Source organism: Pan troglodytes, chromosome 22, assembly GCF_028858775.2.
Source record: "Pan troglodytes isolate AG18354 chromosome 22, NHGRI_mPanTro3-v2.0_pri, whole genome shotgun sequence".
Classification (NCBI taxonomy): domain Eukaryota; kingdom Metazoa; phylum Chordata; class Mammalia; order Primates; family Hominidae; genus Pan; species Pan troglodytes.
Window position 1 is genome coordinate 20,031,019 of NC_072420.2, and position 25,439 is coordinate 20,056,457.

The following is a 25,439-nucleotide window of genomic DNA, read 5'->3' on the forward strand; positions in this document are numbered from 1 at the left end:
GATTTATTTTCCTTTCGCATAGTTAACTCCATCTTGCTTCCAACCTCCAAGCTGTTGTTGGCCACTCTTGAGCATAGGCAAATTTATCTTTGAGAGGAATTTACTTTATAGTTTAATTTGAAAGCAAGGATGATAATAATCCATCTCTATAGCTGATCCTCTCCTTGTTTGGGGACTGAAACTGCCTTTGTAAGATTAATGAAAGGCCACAAGAGTGGGATTATGGGAGTGGTTTGAACTCTACCAAGACATAGTTTCTGCACACTTTTTCTGCTCAGGAGTTATGTGGCCAGAGGTCAAAGATGGGCATAGATTTTGTAATTTATTACTTTTCATGGGGTATGTGGCCAGAGGTCAAAGATGTGTGCCTTTCCCATTTGTTTCTATAGATAACATCACTATTGAGGAACCTAACATGAGTTTATTTGCGATGATTTTCAGGCTAACCTCAGCATGACTTGTGACTCATGACTCAACTGATCCTGTGGTCCCACCCAGAAGTGGACCCAGGACACAAGGACCATTTTCCATACCCCTATGATTTCATCCCCAATCAATCAGCAGTTCGCATTCCCTAGCCCCATGCCCACCAAACTGTCCATAAAACCCTAACTCCAAGCAGTCTGAGAAAATAATTTGAGTGATAACTCCAGTTCTTGGATATATACCAGGACTTAAGTGAATTAAACTCTTTCTCTACTGCAATGCCATGGTGAGGTAATATGGGAAACAAAGAAAAAAGTACAGTCATTATATCATCATACTCTTCCTTTGGCAGGAATTGCATAGTTATACCAGCATTCTTCTCTCCTCTTCCCTACTCCCTCTTCCCCTTATCAACTCATGTTGAGTCTGAACATGCACTTGTGAAGGTGTGTAAACCGGCCCTTTATGCTTTTACAGCCCCTTGTTTTAGACGATCAATGTTCTAATTGCTCAATTTTACTTCTCTATCAAGTCATTACTCTGAAAAAAATATCACTTTGTCTATTACTGGACATTATTGGCTGAACCGTATGTTGCTTGGTCTGAAGAAATGATTATTGGCCTCTGGCTATCCAAATTCATGTAACATTTAGTGTTCTCTCTTTTTTTTTTTTTAATGGCACTCTGAGCATTTTCATCAACCAGTAGGTAAGCAAAGTCCAGTGCAGAATCAATGTCTATTCCTGTCAAGACCCATATGTAACCTCCCAGGGACACCAGCATTAGTCTTACTTGCCAGCTAAGTTACTTGCCAGTATTAGTCTTACTTGCCAGCTATGTTCAGGGTATCCCTGCTAGGAAATCTATTCCACAGTTATGTGCAGTCTCTGACTCTCTTGCTGATGAACAGAACAGTTCTTACTGGCATTTGGAGCCTTAGAGGGTACAAGAAGAACACATCCAGATTCAGCCCATCTCTGCATTGCTGTAGTACCCCCATATGCACTTATCTCATGGATCTAGGTAGTCACCTCAAAGAAGCACATGAGGATATCTGCTTATCAATTTGAATTACCTTCCAAACCTGGAAGGAGGCTGCTCTGATGATGGCATGGAAATGTCCTACTCTAATCTGCTACTCCAAGTTCCGTGAAGCCATGCCCCATACATTTAATAGGCTGGGTTTCCATTGTCCTCTCCTCTGACTGTATTGATAAGCCATTGACCACCACTCATGAGTCATTAAAAACCCAAACACAGGGGCATTTGTCACTGTTCAATTCTTTAGCATGCTATTCAGCCCACCAAGCTGACTTGTTTTTACTTTTTTATTTTTTTCATCAATGTGTCATCCTTTGAAACAGAATGTTGTTTATTTACTTTGGAACTGTCTTCTACACACTAAGCAGTTCTTTGCCAGTCAGGTGAGAGGTGTTTATAGGACACTGTGCAAGTGATGATAGAATCCAGCAACTCCTCATGAAGCTCTAAAATGTGCTCTGGAGAAAAAGAAGCTTTCTGTTACTTAACATCTCTCCTTTGCATTCCCCAGGTAGCATGCTCCTGTGTAAACCATTTTTTATTTTACTCTAAAACTCCTTGGGCATTTCTATCCTCATTAGAGCATTTCTCTGACGTTACCCAAGACATCATAAAAATTTCCAGTTTCATTATTTAATATGTTTCAGTCCTAGGGGTAGCTTCAGCGATGTTAAGAAAAGACCATGAGATCTGCAAGAAAAAGAGAGAGCTTTACTTGCTTTAAAAAATTACCTGTAGATTGGGGAAATGCAGCCTCTGGTATAAAAGAAAAATATGCTCCTAAGAACAAATAGAGAGTTTGGCTTAAAATGAAGAAGTTTCTGTTTAGGTTCTCAGTCAGTTTTATTATGGAAATGATGTATTCAACTTGGTCTGTTCTAAGTTGTTGAAACAGTCCAACTCTGATTGGGTGGTTTCCAAGTCCAAAACCAGAAGCCTTTGTCAGATGTTTTCTTTTAAATGGTTGTTGGGGAGCTTCGTAGCAATTTATTTTGGCTCTGGTTGCAGGAACTGTTTCAGCTCAGAAGTGTAAAACAGAATGTTTGTCTGAGAAGCTACAGCGCCTGGCCACTCTTTCTGACTGTGCTATGGCGTTTGGTTCTACTTCTAAATTAGAGCATCTCTATTAGCCACGGGGAGTCCATCTCATCCGGAGAGTCTGGGGTCTTAATCTAGAGTTTTATTTTATAATAGCAAGGTAGTAAATTTACCTCAAGTGGAAATTCTCTAGTTCAAAATCCCAGTAGTCATCACTAGGAGGAACTCACAGGCTTTTGACATAAGATGCAGTTTACATTTCACATAGGGCTATCAAACAGAAAATTTGTTTATACCAGCACTCCAGTTTCTATTTTACGCTCTCTGAGCTTGGGCAATCTTACTGGTTCCCATTTAGCACATTCAATTAATACAGCTTGAATGGTGGATTTACATGCCTTTTATTTTATAGTACTAGCTAGGTAGGGAAAATATTCCCCAGTCAGACAAAATATTCATTCCCATAAAGCATTTAGGTAAGTGAGATACAGCTTCTCTATTTAAAGCCTGTTTAACATTCTAACTTTCATAATCCTATTGATAGGGACGGGGGCAGGGAAATTCTAGGCAAAAAACGGCAGGTACCCAGCAAAAACCCACCCTGAAGCCGAAAAGTCTGAAACTGGCCCAAAGTGGGAATTTATATCCCTGTTCTCCTGCTGGAATGTTGCCTTTTCCTAAACCACCCATGGTCCCGCCCTACCCCATTCTGTACCTATGCAAACCCCAGACTCAGCCAGTAGACAGGACTATGGTTGGACATTGGAGGGAAGCAGCTTGATGGCTTAACTGAAGAAGAATCCAGCCAGAGACAGCCAGACTTCCGGGGAGGGTTACCTACAGACCCTGTCTCCTTCTCAGCTCCCCTTTCTGCTGAGAGCCACTTTCTTTCACAATAAAATCCCCCACATCCACCACCCTTCAATTTATTCGTGCAACCTCATTTTTCCTGGATGTTGGACAAGAGCGCGTGAGCCACAAATGGAGATACAAAAAGCTGTCACATTGGCCCTTTGCCCTTGCTGGCGGAGGGCAGCCGCCTCACACAGAGGCAGAGGGCCCACTGAACTGTTAACACTTAGGCCATCTGCAGATGGCAGTGCTAAAACAGCACTGTAACATGCCCTCTGGGGCTTCGGGAGTTGCAGGCACCCACACCTGGATGCTACAGTGGAGCCTGAATGTCGCTTGCTTCTGCCAGTGCCCCAAAGCAACAGCTCCAATTCCTGCACCCACTCATCTGCGCGCTCCCTCAGTGGAGGGGTGGAATGCAGCAGGTCCAAGTTAATGGAGTTTGATGCCACCGGTGCTGAGGCAGCTGGCTGCTTCCACTGCTGGTTTACTCCGGTTCCCGCACTTGTTTGCTAGCAAGCTTCCTCCGGGGAGCTGTTGAGGGCAGAGGGTGAGTAAAGGAGGCACCCCTGTTGAGAGTCCTGCCTAGGAGTCAGGGAAACATACTGCTTTACTATCAACCCTTACGTTTTTTTTGTATTCTAGTCCCAGGAACTTCTTCAACCTCAGGCCATTTTACCCATTCTTGTGAAAAAGGCTTTGGGTGAGATAAAGGACACTGGCCTGTTTATCAATCTTTATCTTGATTAATTTGCCTGACTATTGCCCCAGGCAATTTCAGATGGGATTTCTCATCATAATCTCTGCCTTCTGACTCTTTAAATTTCTCCAAACTGTGGTAAACATAGCAAAACTTTTTGGAACCCCTTAATGTTGGGGAACCAGCAGGGACTCCCTTTGGTCCACCAAACCTTTGATAGTATTGTGTTAAGACTTTTAACACCATAAACACAATTTTATTTCACTTATCTCATTTTAAAATAATAATCTAAAGATTTCCAGTCCTGGCTGGGCGCGGTGGCTCACGCTTGTAATCCCAGCACTTTGGGAGGCCGAGGCGGGCGGATAACGAGGTCAGGAGATCGAGACCATCCTGGCTAACACGGTGAAACCTCGTCTCTATTTAAAAAATACAAAAAATTAGCCAGGCGTGGTGGCGGGCGCCTGTAGTCCCAGCTACTTGGGAGGCTGAGGCAGGAGAATGGCGTGAACCCGGGAGGCAGAGCTTGCAGTGAGCCGAGATCACACCACTGCACTCCAGCCTGGGCGACAGAGCGAGACTCTGACTCAAAAAAAAAAAAAGATTTCCAGTCCCATGACTTTCCCTTTTTTTCAATTAGTCTTTTTTGTTGTTGTTGTTCAGATCTCCACGTTTATTCAGATTTGTATGTGGAATTTAAATGTGTTATGTATTTTTTGTACAAATGCATGCTAGCATCCATAGAACAAATTTCTTTTTTTTTTGATATCTGATCAACTTTATTTATTTATTTTAATTATACTTTAAGTTCTGGGATACATGTGCAGAACGTGCAGGTTTGTTACATACGTATACACATGCCATGGTGGTTTGCTGCACCCACCAACCCGTCACCTACATTAGGTATTTGTCCTAATGCTCTCCCTCCAGTTGCCCCCAACACCCTGACAGGCCCCGGTGTGTGATGTTCCCCTCCCTATGTCCATGTGTTCTCATTGTTCAACTCCCACTTATGAGTGAGAACATGCAGTGATTGGTTTTCTGTTCCTGTGTTAGTTTGCTGAGAATGATGGTTTCCACCTTCATCCATGTCCCTGCAAAGGACATGAACTCATGTTTTTTTTTTTACTTTTATTAATTTCTTCTTTATACGCCTTATGTCTTCATAATTGTTTAATAATTTCCACCTTCTAGAATAAATCCTTTGACTTTCCCTTTGGCCTTTCTCCACTCTCTTGTTAATCACTCTAATGTTTTCAGCAGCATCTGTAAGATCCATGAGGGAAATCTGAAACAACAAATCTGACAAGGCTTCCTAAACTATCCTTCTATTTTGCAACAGCAAGATTAAATGAGGCATCCATGTTAAAGGGGCACCCTTAATCACAGCATTTGCCATAAAAGGCGTATTCAGCAGGTGAATATTTTGGTCACCATAAATTCAGTCCCACATAGCTTGCATGTGAAACGTATCAGCTGATTCATCTAAGGCGTTCCACTTGGCATTTACACAGGGAGTCAAAAAATCTCCCTTCTCCTGGTAAACAGATGTTCTAGTGGCTTTTATTTTTCAGTCCACTAGGCTGGTAACTCCCGCAAGAATAACCTCTATGTGTCTGGATTGTGTGTAACTATATTTGATTGTTCCATGGTGAGCGGTGGGTCTTGCATCAACCCAAACATGCTCTTTCAACTCTGCAGCATGTAAAACCAAAAGCACTGCTCCTAAATTAGATTGTCTCACAATCAATTTTAGTAAATGTTCCTGAGGAAGCTGATGAAATATATCTACAAAATAAAACAATTTCTTCATGCTATACCCTCTGGTTTCAATATATTACTCCCTTAAAAAAACAGGGTTCCTTCACTTAGTGAGTAACAGATGACTCTCCATGAGAAGACAGGTTTTGATCAATAGGAATTTTATTACTTGGAACAGGTAAGGAGGACACTGAAAGTATTATTCAATTCAAGGCGCTGTCTCTCTGAGAGAAAGTGACAGAAGGGTTTTATGGGGTGATGGAGAGGAGGGAGGGTGAATCATTGCATGTAGAGAAGAGGTCCCAGTGTCGAAGATGTGGTGAGTCGTTATGCCAGCACGTAGGTCAGATGTTATAATAATGAAGCCCCCGTCCCTCCCAGGGTGGAGATTTTAGCATGGTAATGAGGAAAGTTTATGCGGGTTAATCTATAAATCGCTGGAATCTGTCAGGAGCCGGTTTGAACCAACTAGGTGACCACATTCCACACAGGGTTTTGAAAAAGCTAGACTGCAAAGCAGGAGGCTGTAGAACAGGCTGATTGCTCAAGGTTATTAAATTCCTATACCCTGGAGACCCTCCCTGTCTGCTTAAAAATATGTTTCTTGGTTTTGTCCTTTCCTCACATTGACTATTTTCTTGATAACCACAGGTTCTAGAAGTATTTGCTTTTGTCCCTGCATAAATTTGCCCTCGGGGAATTTTGCCAAAGTTCAGACTGGCTGAAATATTAGCTCGGTATAGCATCAAGTTTTGACCCAGCACTCTCTTTTAACTTCATTTTAGCTATTGCAGAAAACAATAACAAAGAGGCTGAATATTTCACTGTTTTCTTATTAGTTTGCATTTCCCTATGGGCCCAGTGAACCAGCTCTGTGGGAGTTTGATCCATCACTAAATTCCATGGTAACTTTTACCTTTAGTAACTTCTTGTAGCACAGCTGTGGCTCCATACCATGGCTGGCCAGATAGTCCACGAAGTACCAAAGGTTTTCTCCTGCCCTACCCACTCATCCTTTCTCTTGCCGAGCCACAGTTTTCTGTGAGCCAGGGCCATTTTAACAACTTCTGATTCACTGATACCAATTTTGAATTTGTGAACACCCAAAGTGTTGTATCAATCTTAGAATTTGTTCAGTAACTAAATGAGAAAAAATAAATGTTTTGTTAAAATAAGGAGAGCATGATTAGCATAAAGTTTTTGAATTTGTGAACACCCAAAGTGTTGTATCAATCTTAGAATTTGTTCAGTAACTAAATGAGAAAAAACAAATGTTTTGTTAAAATAAGGAGAGCATGATTAGCATAAAGTTTCATGTGTCTATCTAGGAGTAAACAACATAGAGTAGTAATGATCATAAAAGAACAAGGTGAATGAAAATATGATTTTCTTTTCATTGGCAAATAAATAAATTTAGAAAGATACATGTGAAAGTCAGAAAAATGTTCATTAGTATTGACAAGAAGGACAATTAATTTGAAAGAGGGAAATATAACTAGTTTATTTGTGTTTTTAAATCTGTTATGTGTTTAAAAATAAAAGACCATGCGAAAATAAAGCATTTGTTTTGGAAAGGCAGTCAATATAACCACAAAGATTAAATGGGGTTGTATAGTAATCAATTGAATTTAAAAATTCTTGTGTCTACAATACTAAGCTTCATCATAGAAAGATAATACATAACTACTCTGATTTCAAAAGAAAGTGATATGACTATGAGATGCAGTTGTTAAGACCATTTGGATTGAAAATTCTTCTTCAAAGTGTCAAGTCAGTCACATTATCTATTTCCTAGGAGCCCATGTGGAAATCATAGATTTGGATTTGGGATTCCACGTATCCCCCAGCTATTGACCTCCTGGTTCCAAGCTACTACTTTTATTATGGCACACATATGGACTACAAAAGCGTGCTAGGCAGACAGGATTTCTATATTTGGTTTTTACATTGTCTGGGTTCCATCTCTGTGAATCTCTGGTCTCATTATACCTCATGGGCTTTTTTTCTTCTATTGACTAAAGATTTTTCTGTTGTTGTTTATTTTTCAGGGGTGTTATGTCCCTCCATTGCCTCTCAGCTGTTACTACTTTTCTTTTAGTATCTTCCTTGGCCTAGCCTATAGTTAGAGTTAGTCACACTGTAGAATATTTTAAAAATGAAAATAAAGAAATACAAAAAATAAAAATAAAAATTTCTACTACTTGGAAAGTGTATCTTGAGCACATTTAAATTAAATTCAATTAGAATTTTAAATACAATTTTATTAATTTAGATTAATTATATTAAATCAAATTAATAAAATGTGTTAAAATTAAAAGTTTTTAAAATATTAATCTATATTTATTATATTTCAGTTAAATATATTCTATTTATCTAAATAGATCCAACTGGGTCTACTCTATCCATATGGGACTAGAATCCATCATCCTAACCATTTTGCTATGGTTCCTCTCCAAACATACATATATAGGTTATCCTTTGTATATGCTCCATATGTTACATCATGCATGTATTCATTATGCCCAAATATGGAAAAGAAATGGTTATACTGACAGAGACTAATTTTTTTGAACAGCATCGATAAAAATATATTAACAAGAAGAAAAGCTGTAGATGAAAACAGAATACTGGTCAAATTCTTCCTGGAATCAAGTCTCAATCTTTGACCCTCACATAGTGAAAAGAAATGTATTGAAAGCTGGGTAATCAGGATTGAGAGGACTTTCTTTGTATTTACTAGTTTCTTTGCCTGGAATATTTTTCCACAGCTAACTCGATGCCTGGCTCCCTCCGTGCTGTTTTATTTTTTTATTATCTCGATGCCTGGCTCCCTCCGTGCTGTTTTTTTTTATTATTATTATTTTTTATTATTTTATTTTATTTTGAGACTGAGACTCGCTCTTGTCCTCCAGGCTGGAGTGCGATGGCGTGATCTCTGCTCACTGCAACCTCGCCTCCCTGGTTCAGGCGATTCCCCTGCCTCAGCCTCCTGAGTAGCTGAGATTACAGGGGCCACCACCACACCTGGCCAAATTTTTTGTATTTTTAGTAGAGACAGGGCTTCACCATGTTGGCCAGGCTGGTCTTGAACTCCTGACCTCAGAGGATCTGCCCACCTCGGCCTCCCAAAGTGCTGGGATTACAAGCGTAAGCCACCACCCCCGGCCATCCTTCACGTTTTAGATACGCTCTCCTGATCTAAAGCAGTCGTGATCCAAAGCATCCCGTGTCCTGCTCTGGCTTCATTGTTCTCTATTCAGAGTCTCGGTTATGTGCTTCAGAGAACTTACTAGCATTTTCAGCAACAGTATTTCTTTGTTTCTTTGTGCTCTATCACTATCAGAAGAATGTACATTCATTAGGTGAGGAATCACATCTATCTTGTTTACGGTTGTATCCCAGAACATAACATGAGTTTTTTTTTTTTAAAAAAAAAAGCATTACTAATTTTTTTTTTAATAAAGGCACAAGAAAGTCAAAGTTAAATAAAATAGAGAAAAGAACCTCTAAATGTAAAATGTTTTATTTCAGGAAGCAAGAATTGCAATTCAGGCCATCCAAGTAGACCAGGTAGTTTTTTGTATGTCTGAAGAACAAACAGAAATTCAGAGGTCTTATATAAAAAGATAAATGTTATGTATTATTCTTCAAGAAAGTTCATTGGTACTAGTAAAGTTTTGGGGAGCTGGTAAGTTCTAACTGGTAAGTGACTGTGGTGGGCAAAACTATACTTGGAATTGCAGTAGGTTGTTTCAGTAGCTATTAGATAATGAAGATTTAATGAAAATGAAATAAATATCAATGCCTTAATATTAATGAATATAGAGCTAATTTGTAATTATTAATTAATTTTATATTATTAATATAGTATTTTGATGTTGAATTAATTATGATGAGTGATTACAATACAAGGAGAAATTTTGACCTTCATTGAACAATAATTGTGTATTGAAGTGCCTTGAAAGGCAACTTCCTTAACTGGAAAGAAAAATGCCTTTAACCACAGAAGCTGTGAGACTGAGGAGATACAAAAACATAGGCAAGGTAGTACTTAATTTCTGAATCCCAGAATAGCACTACAATTGGCAAGGTTTGGAAACTCGGACAAGTTATTTAACCTTGGAATTTCAATTTTATGTCTGTAAAATGGTAATAAAACCATTCACATCTCACACGTTGATGAGTGCTGTAGGTATATCATTTTGAAATGCATTATTAAGATATCAATATTATAATATTATAATCATAACATTTAAATGGTTTTCAATCATTTAAAAGGGTGTTTATATGAAAGCTACACAATTATAGTATTATAATCACAACATTTAAATGGTTTCCAATCATTTAAAAAGGTGTTTATACCGAAGCTACACAATCAACTAGTGGGATAACAAAAACATAATTGGGCCAGGCATGATGGCTCAGGCCTGTAATCCCAGCATTTTGGGAGGTCACGTTGGGAGGATTACTTGAGACCAGGAGTTTGAGACCAGCCTGGGCAACATAGGGAGATTTCCTGTCCACAAAAAATAAAAATAAAAACTTGCCAGATGTGGTGGTGTGCACCTGTGATCCTAGCTAATTGGGATGCAGAAGTGGGAGGATTGCCTAAGTCTGGGAAGTCCAGGCTGTAGTGACCGGTGATCACACCCCTGCACTCCAGCCTGAGTGACAGAGCAAGACCCTGTGAAAAAGAAAAAGAAAGAATGAAAGAAAGAACAAAAGAAAGAAAGGAAGGAAGGAAAGAAGGAAGGAAGGAAGGAGAAAAAAGGGGGAGGAGGAGGAGGAAGGAGGAGAAAGAATTGTACAGCTGGTCGAGATTTTGTTCAGCTCTGGAATTGTTTTGTTTTGTTTTGCTTTTGTTTTTGTTTTGAGATGGAATTTCGCTCTTGTTGCCCAGGCTGGAGTGCAGTGGCATGATCTCAGCTCATTGCAACCTACGCCTCCCGGGTTCAAGTGATTCTCCTGCCTCAGCCTCCCTAGTATCTGGGATTACTGTGTCCACCACCACGCCTGGTTAATTTTTTGTATTTTTAGTAGACACGGGGTTTCCCCATGTTAGCCAAGCTGGTATTGAACTCCTGACCTTAATTCATGCAAAAAGAATAGACAAATATGCTATGTCTGTCGGGTGAATATACAGTATTTTATCAGATAGTACAAGAAATTAAAAGCGACCACTGCAGCTTATTATGTCTGAAGTGCATTGTCTCTTCTAAATGCAAGTTGCCTTGGTGGCAGATTATATCTAGGCTTGTGCCAAGGAGGGGGGAAAAAAAAACACCAATTCATGTTTCTAACGCAGAAATTTTCTGTGATGGTGTTACTGAAACACCAGGGGTTCAGTGTAGGTCCTGCCACTTGCTGCATAGAAAGCCAATCACTGAGACAAAAATCACTGCCAAGGAAGAAGGCTTTAACGGGGTGCTGCAGCCAAGGAGATGGGAGTTCAGTCTCAAATCTATCTCCTTGAAGGACTAAAATTAGGGGTTCACACAGCACGGAAAATGTGTAATAATTTGTTAGAAAACAAGAACTAGGGTGTGATAAGGAAACAAAATGTGGGATCCCAGTATCTCATTGTCTGGATGCAGTGATCTCGTGAGTTTCAGACCTTGATACTTTTTGAGAGATCTAGGGGGTCGTTTCTTGAGGATGAAACTCAGATAAAATAAATGTAAGTTTCAAGCTTTAAGACTGGAGGAGTCAATTTCTATGTTTATCCAAAAGAGCTGTGTATGGGACTGTTGGATCAGTTTCAAGGCTTGAGCTAAAAAAACCTATTGAAACTCTTCTGAATCTTCCTATATGCTTCTTCTGGGGATGATCATTGAAATCAATATATATTTTTTCTAAACAAAAGGGAAAGCACAGTTCTTACTTTTCAAAATATCTTTGGATAAATGTACATAGTTGAAATGCTGTCTCACATTCGCTACTTCGAATTAAGAAATAACACTGCATTAAGCTCTAATAATTAAACAAAACAAAACAAAATTTAGTGACCATATTATCTAGTTACTTTTCATGAAAATAATGTTTAAACATAACCTATTTTTACATCAAGAAATTTTATCTAATATCACTTTGGTTCTAGTTTTACATTTGCCTGTAAAGATCACAATGCATCATTTATTCTTCCAGAAGCTATCTGATTTTGAAGTAACAAAATGATTTTCTGAGAATCCAAATACAAAAGCTTAAGTGTGGGTAAAATGTTTGCATATATATATTTGAACATACTTGTTATGTATGTTGGTGTACTAAGACAAGGGCAAATGTAGTTTGTTTGTATTCAAACTGCAAAACGTACACAAATTACCAAGATACCCATAATAAAATACCTCTTTGACTTTTCTGATGGTTTAGTTTATAATAAATTTTCAATGAAATATTTTGTAAAAAATTAAATAGATATGAAAGTAGCTTGATATAAACTGAATATTGTAAAAAGTGTTTTTGCAATTTTCTGCTAGTTTATATATTTAAAAAATTCATATTCTTAATTATTGTATTTTAAAGATCACATTTCTCCATACATGAAAATAGAAACCAAGTGAGTGTGTATATGTATTCATTTAGCTTTTGTGTATATATGTACACATATACACATATACAGTTATATATGTGCGTATATACATGTGTGTGTCTGTGTGTAACAAGATAATAGATTAAATGAAGAGGAATATGGCATACTATTGGTTAATAAGTATATTTATATTGTGTGTTTAATAGGAAGTCTTACATATAAATTGTCTTCTTAAAGATGTCAGAATAACCATTATAAGTCATAAACTGTCACTTTTTTTACAAAGTTGTTAAGATGAAATTGAATGCTTTTGCACAAATATCTCAGCCCTGAAGAACGTTATGTTTTCAATGAGTTTTAAAAATTTTTTAGTCATCTTTCCTATAGAGCTGAAGAATAAGCCCCAGTATCATTCTGAAAGGCTGTTTTATGGTATTTATTTAATTGGTACTCTAAGGAATTCAGCTTTTGAACAGTGAAATTTTCACTCATGATGTTTATTTATTGAATGCCAAATGTATCAGAAACTATTCCAGAGACAAAGTGATTTTCCTATAAAATTAATATTTAAAATATTGAAACCTTTGATAATTAATTCGTCATTATAACTTACATATATACTTTTTATTAACTAAAATTTTCTCTCTCAACTCCCAAATTATAACTTGTTATTCTTCCACCCGTTGTTCTGAAAGAAAGCACTTGGTTTAACACAGCTCCTTAAATAATTTTTTCCAATAGTAATCTGTTCAACATTTTTAAGTTGACAACCAAAATATTGATGTTATAGCTGCCTTCACTAATATGACTTATGATTCTGTAAAAGCCTCACTTGATTTATAGAAGATACTTCAACTTCCATTAAATCTTCCTTTAATGATCTTGAGTTCTATCTTTTTTGTAAGAGCATCACAATTTCTAAACAAAGCTAGGTACAAATGTCTGAGGAGGCCAACCATTATTTCCTCAGAGTTACGGGAAGATAGTTTTTTTTTTTCTTTTTTCAATGTGCTGCCTTTTGGAGCAACAATTAATTTGATATTTGAAGTTCTTTGGCCAGAATGTTAATGCTTCCTGCATTATAAAGTCTTGCATATTTATTTCTCTTTAATAGATACCAAAAGAAAGTAAATACATTTAAATAATTAAAATTTCTTGTAAGATCTTTTACTATGGTTTAAATGTGTTCCCCAAAGTTCATGTATTGGAAACTTAATCCTCTATGTAACAAACAGTCTTGGGAGCTAGGACTTAATAAGAGGTGATTAATGTATGAGGGCTCTACGCTTACAAATAGATTAATGTTATCATGAGAGTGAATTAGTTATCATATAAGTAGGCTTATTATAAAAGTTGGACCTTTCACTCTGTTGCTCCTTTATCTTTCCCCATAGAATGATGCAGCACGAAAGCCACCACCAGATGCTGGGGCCATGCTCTTGGACTTCTCAGCCTCGAGAACCATGAGCCAAATAAAATTCTATTGTTTATAAACTACCCAGTCTCGAGTGTTGTTACAGTCATACAAAACAGAAAAAGACATTGCTGAATTGTTTTTGTTTTTTATTCTTTCCTTTATTTTTTCTCCCATTACCTGGTATTATTATTAGGCTCCATAATTCAGTGTAGTATTGTTATATTTACTAAAAAGCATATATTTGATCATATGCTAGCTAAAGGATTCTAGATATATTAGAATATAAAATTTAAAACTTTTACTTTTGTTGATCAATTCTATCAAAAAACTAATAATCATACATAATTCTCATGGAAAATAATTTTCACCAAAAAATTCATTTCAAATTAGTTCTCTAATATCAAACATGCATACCTACATAATGAACTTATTTTACACCTCTCCATTTTAGTGATTTACAAACTACATAATAGAAAATAAATCCTCACTTAATATTGTCAGTAGGTTCTTAGACATTGTGACTTGAAGTGAAACAACGTATAAAATAACTACTTGTTTTTCATGAGTGTTATAGAAAATGAAGTTGAAGAAAAAGATGTCCTTTGAGGACATGCTGCATATTTTTTCTTTCAAAGTTTCAGTTTCCAAGAAGCTATCAATGGTGTTAAATAAAGAATTGCTGTATTTAATTTAATCAGTGCTTTCCTGTGTTGGAAAGGGGTTTTGAGACACTATTTCATTCCGTTCACCCTCTTGCTCTCTGTACCTATTTTCTTGGATTTCTCAGTATATATATAACATTGTGAATAAAACTGGAATAAATTAAATGACACCTCAATAAAAATATTTGTTCCCCAAAAACTGATATTTCTGTAGAAAATACTTGTTAGTTACATTTTTAAAACAAAGTGTAAATAATAACTTCCTAGGAGCTGGCACTCTTGATACTCTTTACTCTGCTCTGATTGTTCCAAAGTGTATATGCTATAGTCCGAATGCTTTTGTCCCCATATAATTTATATCTTGAAATCTTAATATCAAAGCCAATAATATTAGGAGGTTGGTCTTTTGGGAGATGATTAGGTCATGAATGCAGAGCCCTCATGAATGGAATCATTGCCCTTATAAAATAGGCCTATGCGGGCACAGTGGCATAGTATGGACCTGTAATCCCCACTACTCAGGAAGCTAATATGCAAGGATTGCTTGAGACCAGGAGTAAACCAGCTGGGGCAACAGAGTGAGACCATATCTCATAATGAATAAATGAATGAATGAGTAAATGAATGAATAAATAAATAGGCCCAATAGGCCCATTTACCCTTTCTATCATGTAAGGACATAGCGAGAGAAAGCACAATCTCTGAATTAGGAAATGGGCTCTCACTAGAAACCGTGTTTGCTGGCACCTGAATTTTGTGTTTGCCAGTCTCCACCTATGAGCAATAAATTTCTATGATACTTTATATTTCAGCCCAGATCAACTAAGACAACATGTCTTCTAAAATGCTACATATAAAATGTACTTATTTATTTGTAAAAATTGTATTGATTGGTTATCTCTCTAGAAAGTAAGTTTTATGGAAGAACTTTGTAAATAGATAAGTGAATAAATGAGTAAATGACTAAGCTGGTTTCATACTTGTTCCCTGAATTATATTGTAATTTCAAATATAACTTCTCTTACAATTTTGTTTCATATTATATGAGTAAGTAAAAATAATCTGGAAGCATATAACTTTTCAATGAAACTTTAAACAAAAATATTCTAAATTAAGTTAACTGACAAGGATTTATTATAATGGAAGAAATATATTGGGATATAATTGGTCAAAAAATATAAAAATTATGACAGTTATTTAGGAATAAAAATACATTTATTAATTATACATTAAAATAAAAGAACTAAAATAGCTATATAAAAATCTTTTGGAATTAATTTTTACTGGCTCGTAGTAATTCTAAATATTACTTACACAATATTTTAACAGTGAACACTCAGTGCCTATTCTGTACTTTTATCCCTTTACATACAATAATTTCCCAAAGTGTCATAGCAATATTAACACTAGAAAATGGCTACTAATACTTGTTTATATAAAAGCTAAATTTTGTAATTTTAGAATGTTATAGAATGCAGCATCTTTTCTAGGTGAGTTTTTATGATCTCTAGTTAAATCACTGCCCTAACATTTACAACAGTACAGATGCAGCTTCCTCGCTTGATTCTGTTTCTTACTGTGATTGAGGCAAAGGGCAAAAATCAAAACCTCACATTGGAAGTCAATCAGGAAAGCAACTGTCTGCTTTAGCTACTCTGTGACTGTACCTTGCCTTTTTAAGGATACAATAGACTACGTGTTAAAAACTGCGATGTTCCTCTCTGGAATGTGTGTGGACTGTGTGTGCGTCACATGTGCACATACATGTATGTGTGTGTGATATATTATAACAAAAGAGAGATTGTCTTGTCCAATTTACCCTCAATTTAGATATTGTTTTCCTGAAAACAGACAAAATAAATTACTCAGCACCAGGCCTAATTAGTAAAACAACCAGCATTACAAATCATCTCTTCAGACTCATAACTCAGTGCTTCTTTACCATTACAAAAATCTTAGAATCTAAATATTTTCAATGAATGATGATGTTCTCTGTTGCTACATGTTTTCAGTTTAAAGTACTATTTTTCCCTTTTCCTACCTGTAATAATTTTGTGTATTTTATTAGCAGAATCTCTTATGAAATTTAAAATTTGTTGTGAACTTAATAAAACCTAGCAAAGAGTATTGAATATTCAGAAGAGTGATTTCCCTGCAAACTCCATAAGTGCTTCTAAAATTATACTGATTAATATAATACATATAGATAAAAAGCTTCTCTCTCTTATAAAATGTGTGAAAAGTTGCATGTATATTAAATAATACTATATTTAATTTCCTAAGTAATGAGTTCACAATGTAATTCCTTACTTAAAGATTTGAAATGATGAGGATGAATATGTCAAAGATTATTACCAACAGAGCAATATTTGTTCATCAACTTAGATGGCAGTAGAAATGATGATAATTTGAAATAGGGCCAAGGCACTAGCTCATGCTCTGTAAGCATACTTGTACTAATAGGCTGAAGACCAGTGTTAAAGTTATCTTTTAGAATAGTAAAATAGCATATGAAAGATACTGCAGTGGCAAAATATGAAGTTGGAAGTTGACTTGAATCTGCAAGAGTGGACCTCAAGAGGTTGTTTCTGGGTGAAAGTAGAGAATAAGTAATAGAAATATTTGAGAGTCATTAAATTGGTAGAACTGTTTTATTCACTGTCATAATGGGTTTGGAGTAGAGGAAGTTAAAAAGGTGCTACAGGGTGCAAGTAGGTCTTCATGCTTGCAGGATGCAGGCAGAGAGAGACAAGAAGTGAGTAAGACAAAAGAATATCAAACCATTTTCTAAGCATGGCCATTCAGCCTGTCAGATCTAAGACAGAGGACAGATGTGTAAGACAAGAAACATGGCTTTCATTTATAATACGTGTTTCAGATTTAAAATTATTATTAACTGCCATAACTAAAAAAAACCAAAACACTCAAAGTAATAAGGTAGTAATTATATTCATAGATAAATATAATGCAGTGGAATAATTGTTTGCAAATTAAATTAAATCATGAGAACAAAGAAAAATATTTCTTTTTAAATTAAAATAATAATGTTTAGTTTACAAGAGCAGAATTTGAAGTCTCAATATTTGATTTGAGATAATCTGAGAAGCCATTTTATAAATACACAAATGAAATTTCTGAAACATTTGCTGGAAACATAGATATTACAATTATCAAATCCAATCTGTACCTTGAATATTTAGAACTACTGTAAGGTTGACATCCATTTAGCAAATGAAGTAGACATAAACATTTCATAACAGATTTAAATTTAAAACAAATTTTAAAGGATAAGACAATTAAAAATTGTGCTAATGACATATCAGATGAGCCATAAAATAATAAAAGAATAGCAAATTCAACAAAATAAAATCTCACTACTAAATACATGAATAAATCTGCTTACCAGTCATCTCTTTACATTAGATAATAGTTTATATTTTGTAGATGCATGTAATTTATATAAAGCAGATTTGTAGTTATTCATTTTAACTATTTGAAAGCTTTCTATGAACATATTTTATGGCGGACATTTTCACTCATATGATATTACTGAGACCTGATGTAATCAAAGTTTTAAAAAGATATATAACATTTGTTGTACATAACAAATTTAGTTATATCTAATAAGTATCATGTCTTGGGAATTAAAACTTTAAGCATATGTTTAGTAAAATCTGATATAGTTAAACAGTCTACCTATTTACATAAAATACTTCAATGTTAAAACCTCAGGTTTAGTTTTAATAATAAATACTCAAACACCATTGTTTCTTTCCAGTTGCCCTTTTTTGAATTGTATATTGCCTCATTTCTTATTTTTTCCTCTCTTGTCTCATGAAAAATATTATTTTGAAGTAAAGACCCTGTGTTTAAAATAGCAGTTAATTGAAAATGAAAATAAGAAATACACATTAAAGAAAAAAAACTTTGTTATAGAACACTCTCATTAATGCATAAGGATGTTATCCATTTTTTTTCTCCTGTTTGGTTCTTCCTCGGTTAGGAATAACTAGGTGTTTAGGAAGCAATCTTAGGTAATGAAAACAATTAATTACCTTTTTGTAGTGTTTTTATAGTTTAACAAGCAAGGACTAGTAATTATCTTGCTAAGGGAAAAATTGATTATTCCTTTATTTATAGAATAGTCTCTCATCCCTCATAAAATGATCAATAAAGCTGTACCTTGGCTTTACTAACAATTTCTTCTTTATCCATCTTTATTGTAAGCAAGCATCTTTTGATGTCCATGCCCTGTGATGCTTACACTTTTAGGAAAAAATTCTTCCTTAAAACAGTTCAAATAATATTATTCACTAATGACATATAAGACTTATTTGCTTTTCTAGTTTATTACTGAGTGAGGTTTGTTTGTTTGCTTGTTTATTTGTAATGGTAGAGAATTCTGAAAAAAAATTATAGGGTGAAAATGAAAAGAAAAAGTAACAATCTTTGAATTGTAATAAATTTATTATGACATATTATTATAGAAATGCAGTTTAAAATCTGTTTAGTGGCACTAGTACACATAATTAATTATAGTGTATAAAGAAAAGTCACTTGTATTTGGCTTTAGATAGCAATATGATTTCAACCCATTTCTACCTTTCTAATAGTTTCCCTATAGTTAAGTGGATGATGAGGTTTACTTTCCTGAACATATTCAATCTGATAGTTAGGTGGAGGAAGCCAACAGAATGTTGCCACCCATTGGGTGGCAGAATGAAGTCAACCTTGGGTTTCATAAAAATCAGAATGATTGATAGATGTAACCAAGAGGTAAATAGAGAGAAATACACTAAAACCAAATATGAAAATTAAGATTTACTAAAAAGTTCATTTGGGAAGTAATATTTTCTTTTGTATTATATGTAATCTTTAAATGTATGCTTTAGAAGTCAATATTACATGTAATTTTATCATTGTAGTTATATAACGTTAATGTATTCTCTTTCATTAAATCAAAATGAAACTATACTTTTAAAAAAATATAAATATGGATAGTTTGCATTAATGTATTAAACTCCCCAAATGGGCTTTTCTCTACTAATGGAATTAAGAATATTTTATTTTTCTTAAATAAAAGCCAACCTGTGTAAGTGCAATGATATGATAAGACCAAAAATGTCCGCAATAATGTTGGAAGAAAGGTTTTAATAAAGTAATGCTTATTTAATTTATGCTGTTAAAGTATAAAATCATTATAATGAAATAAGAAAACAAAAAATTTAATGTCATTTGCAGATAAGAACTGTGAACTTTTTCTTTTTGGTTTCCAGGCCATTTAAAAAATTTTTAATTTAATCTTTTTAGAGATCAATTCTCCCTGTTTCCTGTGCTGGTCCCAAACTTCTTGGCTCAAGTGATCCTCCTGCCTCAATCTCCTAAGAAGCTGGGACTATAGGCATACTGTGCACTTTTTGATGTAATTATTTTCAGTGATTGTGTGTGTGTGTTCACAATATGATTTTTAGTGTAATATTTTATTATAATCATTCTCCATTTTATTTGCTCTCAACCAGTGTTGTAGACATAATTCTACAACAATTGCCTCAAAGAGTCCACTTCCTGGTGCATGGTCCCTATGTAATTACTGGAATTTGACAATACAATGGGCTGGTCACACCAGTCATTAGGTTATGTTATATGGTATAGGGACTTTAAGAAAGGGAGGTTATTTTGGATATACCTGAGCTCTCAGGTGAGCCTTCAAAAGGCTCTTCCTAGAGAAGAACCTCAAAGCATAAGAGAGATTACATGACGAAGATTCTGCATTGCTGGCTTTGAAGATGGAGGGGCCACATGACAAGGAATGGGACCAGTCTGTAGGATTCAATAATGACCCTCAGCTGCTAGCCTGCAAGTAACTGGAAACCTCAATTCTACAACTGCAAGGAACTGAATTTGGCCAATGATCTGAATGAGCTGGAGAAAAAATGATTCCTTTGAGTCTTCAAAAATAAATAATATCTCGTGGACAACTTGATTTTAGCCTTGTAAGACTGTCATCAAGGAACTCAGCTGTACTTTTCTTTAGACATCTGGTTCGCAGAACTCATCCTAATAAATGGATGTTGTTTTAAGCCATGTAAGCCTCCACGTTTGTGAAATTTGTTAGAAAGCAGTGGAAAACTAATACAACTAGTATTTTTACACTGGATCTTGTTAACCTGAAATTAATTTCAAATTTCATTATATGCTTATTGGGCATGCTAAGAAGATGATCATGTCGTTAAATATTCTAGTGAATAGATGTCGCTCTTTCCTGTTTTCTCAAATCACATTTTAAAATTATCATAATCACATTAATGAGAATTTTGCAAGAAAATTTAGACACACTCCCTCATGTAGCTGGATTAGGCAGAAGTGAACAACCGTTATTTTGCTTTTGTGCCTAAATATTAGTGCCTTACATAAAAAATTGACATCTTGTATTTTAAAGCTCCACAGAGAACAAATGTCACCATTTTTAGGTGATTTAAATATGATTGTGACATTTTATAAGAAAGGTTTCATAAAGTAAGGACTGCGAAAACTGCTACATATATATTTATAAGCTACACTAAAGACATCTTGGAAATGGATATGTGGTTATTAGTCTAACGTATGGAATCACAGACATTTTCAGAAGTTTACTTCATAAAAATACATTTACTTATGTTTTAATCAACTATTATTTAAATCTATTAGAGCAGTATATATTTAGCTAAATAAATAACTGTGTCAACCATATATAAGCATCAACCATTTTATTCTGGAGCAGGTTTTTCTTTTAATTTTTATGTTTTTAGCATTTCTTTTATTTTTATATATTTTTATTATTTTAACCTTTATTTTCGGTTCAGGGGTACATGTTCCAAATTTATTATATAGGTGAACTTGTGTCATGTGGTTTGGTTGTACAGCTGATGTCATCACCCAGGTACTAAGCCTAGTGCCGTTAGTTTGTTTTCTGGAGTCTCTCCCTCTTCCCATCCTCCACCTTCTGATAGGCCCCAGTGTGTTTTCCCCTTCTATGTGTCCATGTGTTCTCATCATTTAGCCTGGAGCAGATTCAGATGACACTCTAAATGCTCTTGTAAAAATAAAAAGATTAGTCATTTTAAACTCTCATTATATTTTAGTATTGATCTGTCAGGAACTTCTTAAGTGAGCTCTAATCAATGTTTTCTTCTTATATTCTTTTAATTTTCTGTTGTAATTTAAACAGTTATGTGGTACAAGTTTCTCTGAGATTCTTTATAGGAAAATATAGAAAAATCATTTTAAACAGAGGCTTTTCCGAAACACCAACTTTATAAAGTTTTAATCTAGATAAAAATAATTATTGGCTGACATGTCTTTACAAGAAAAATGTTCTTTTTTTCATAAGTTTGTGAAAAACAAAGGCAACACAAAATTTAGTTAAAAGCAACTATAATTTTCTCAGCATAGATAACTGCCTATGCATTTGTTGCTTGTGAATACCTATAAATGGACTTCGGAACCTAAAATCATGGATATAATTGGGGAAAAAAAGAATAAGCAAATAAGCATTATGTCAAATTCTAATTATACTCTTTTATATAATTAAAATATTTAGGTTACTTCAGTCTGCATTTTAATTGTTAAATATCATTTAAAATAATTTTTTATATTCATTCATACTTACTGAAATATGTCCTGTCCTATTTTCCGGTTGTTACTAAAATTCTGTGATACTATTAAATTCAACTCTGGAAAGCATTGAGTAATTATATAACCTTTTTAAAATAAAATGGCATACATAGATTCCATGCTGAACAATGCACCTAATCTTATAGCATTTTATGTTACTAAAAAATGCTTTAATAACATATATTTTCTTCACAGTATGAGTATAAATTAATGCTTGTCAAGTATAGTAATTTAAATTATTTAGGATGTCAGTAAACAAAGTTTAATTCTCTCCATCACCAGGAAAAAGTGTTTTTTCATGAAATAGTGAAGAAAAATGTATTTCCTGCCTATGAGTAGATAAAGTGACAGACATTATAATGACTTTAATCGATGTTTCATATAGATTACATTATGGGAAAGAAGGAAGGAGAAATTTATATTATAAAACATATAAATGAACACACACACACATACACACACACACACACACACACACACACACAAAATTGTAACCTTAACTTCTGGTTTCTAGTCTGGCATGTAAAGAGCTTGGAAGTTGCCAATCTGTCCTGACAAGTAAAAGCTGAACACTCTGAAAAACTGACAACTCTTCTTGCATCTATCAGAGAAGTGAGGTAATATAGCAAACCACTACCATCAAAATTGCAGAGACAAACAAGTGAATTCAGAGAATCACGACCTACTGGAGCAGAATCACAACTTACTGGAGCAGAAACCTCCATGGGAAACAGTACCAGGGCAGAAAATCCTAAACTGTAATTGACAAATTGCTGGAGGCTCAGTATGAACAAGTTTGAGACTTAAACACTCCAGGGGGACCCATTCATACAGGGGCCTGCAAACTTGTGTGAGTTTTACCTCAAGGTGCTCATGTTGTCACAGTAAATATCAGAAAAACTCCCTTCCTGCAGGAGGAGGGGTAATAAAAACACTAAAATACGCCAGAGCACTATTTTCTTCCTAACAAGATCCACCCTCAAGACACTCTTTTATCTCAGCCTAAATTATTAGATTTTTTAAACAGCCTAACTGATCGGAAGGGAAATACCCAACTCCAGCTCTCTGCAGTCATCCTGCCTCACTAACAGGGAGTGGAGGATGATGCTGAGAATCACATGTAAAGTTCATAGACCAAAGGCACAGGCTTATTAAAAAATTGAAACCAAATTATAGGACTATAGAATGCTTCCCATTCCCCCCTTTACATTACCACAACATTACTGAAGGCCTATTTACCACAGTACCTTTTACCCAGTGCATCATATCTTGCTGTCAATAAAAATATTAAAGTATATTAAAAGGTGAAAACCACAGTTTAAAGAGATAGATAAACATCAGAACTAGATTCAGATATGGTAGGAATGCTGGACTTAGTCTAGGAATTTAAAGCAGTTATTTTTAATATGCTAAGGACTTTACTGGACAAAATAGACAACATGCAAGAAAAGATGTGCAATGTCAGCTGAGATATGGGAATTCTAAAAAAGAATACAAATTAAATGCTAGAGATCAAAACATTGTAACAAAAATAAAGAATGCCTTTGATAAGCTTATGAGTAGACTGAAATCTCTGAGCTTGAAATGTCAATGGAAACTTCAAAAATGGAAAAGCAAGGAGAAAAAAGACTGGATAAATAATAAAGTATATCTAAGAACTGTGGGCCAAGTACAAGTGGTATAACACATATGTAAAGTGAATACCAGAAGGAAAAGAAAGAGAGAAACAGAAGCAATATTTGAAGTAATAATGACTAAGAATTTCCCTACATTAATGCTAGATATCAAACCACAGATCCAAGAAACTCAGAGAATGCCAAGTAGTTTAATGCAAAAAAGAAAAAGAGAAATATGCCTAAGTGTATTTTATTCAAATTGCAGAAAATACAAGAATAAAAAAAATTTAAAGAAGGCTGGGGAGGGGATTAGGGAGTACACCCTAACTATAGAGTAGCAAAATTATAAATTACATCTGACTTTTCTTCAGAATCTATGCAAACAGAAGGAGAATTGATTGAAATATTTAAAGTATTGAGAGTAGAAAACCACCAATCTCAAGATCTGCACCCTGCAAAATTATTGTTTGAAAATAAAAACTTTCTTAGACAAACAAAAATTGAGGGAATTTGTGACCAGTAGACATGCCTTACAAGAAATCTTAAAAGTTCTTCAGACAGAAGGATGTAATATAAATCAGTAAAGTGGATCTACCTAAAGAAAAGAAGATCATCAGAGAAGGAAGAAGTGAAGGTAAAATAATTACCTTTATTTTCTTATTCTTAATTGATCTAACAGATAACAGTTTGTTCAAAATAATAACAGCAACAATGTGACAATTATGTATGCTTATGTGTAAGTAAAATGAATGACAGTGAGAAATGAGTGATCCAAGGAATAGTAAGAATTGCTAAGTTCTAACACAAGGAATGGTGGAATTAGGAATTTTTTTTACTAAAAACTACTCGTATTATTTATGAAGAGGTATGGTGTTATGTCAAAATAGATTAATTGTAAATGTATACTTAGGTATAAATCTAATAAAATTTATGTAATTACAAAACTGATGGAAAAAATCAAGGAACTAAAAAAGTGAAAAGATATTCTCTTCATGAATAGGAGGCTTCAATATTGTCAAGATGTCAGTTCTTCCAAACTTATCTACAGATTCTATGTAATCTCAGCCAAAATCCTAGTAAGTGGTTTTGTGAATATCAACAAACTATTTTAAAGTTTATATGGAGAGGCAAGAAACTCCAAATAGCCAGCACAATATGAAGGAGAATAAACACTACCCAACTTTAAGACTTACTATAAAGCTACAGTAATCAAGACAATATGGTACTGGTGAAAGAATAGACAAATAGTTCAATGAAAAAGAATAGAAAGTCTGCAATTAAACCCATGTAAATATAGTCGATTTATGTTTGACAAAAGACCAATGACAACACAGTGCAGTAAAGATAGTCTTTTCAACAAATAGCGCTGAAATAACTAGACATCCATATGCCAAAAAATAAAAATAAATAAAATCTAGACACAGGTCTCACACCCTCCACAAAAATTAAGTCAAATGGATCAAAGATCTAAAAGTCAAATGCAAAACTACAAAACTCCTGGAAGATAATATATGAGGAAGCCGAGATATACTTGAGTATACTGATGACTTTTTAATACAACACCAAAGATACAAATCATGAAAGAAAAAATTGAGAAGGTGGACTTCATTAAAATTAAAAACTTGCTCTGCTAAAGACGTTGTCAAGAAAATGAGAAGATAAACCACAAACTAAGGGAAAATATTTGCAAAAATGTATTTGGTAAAGTATTGTTATCCAAAATATACAAGGAACACATAAATTC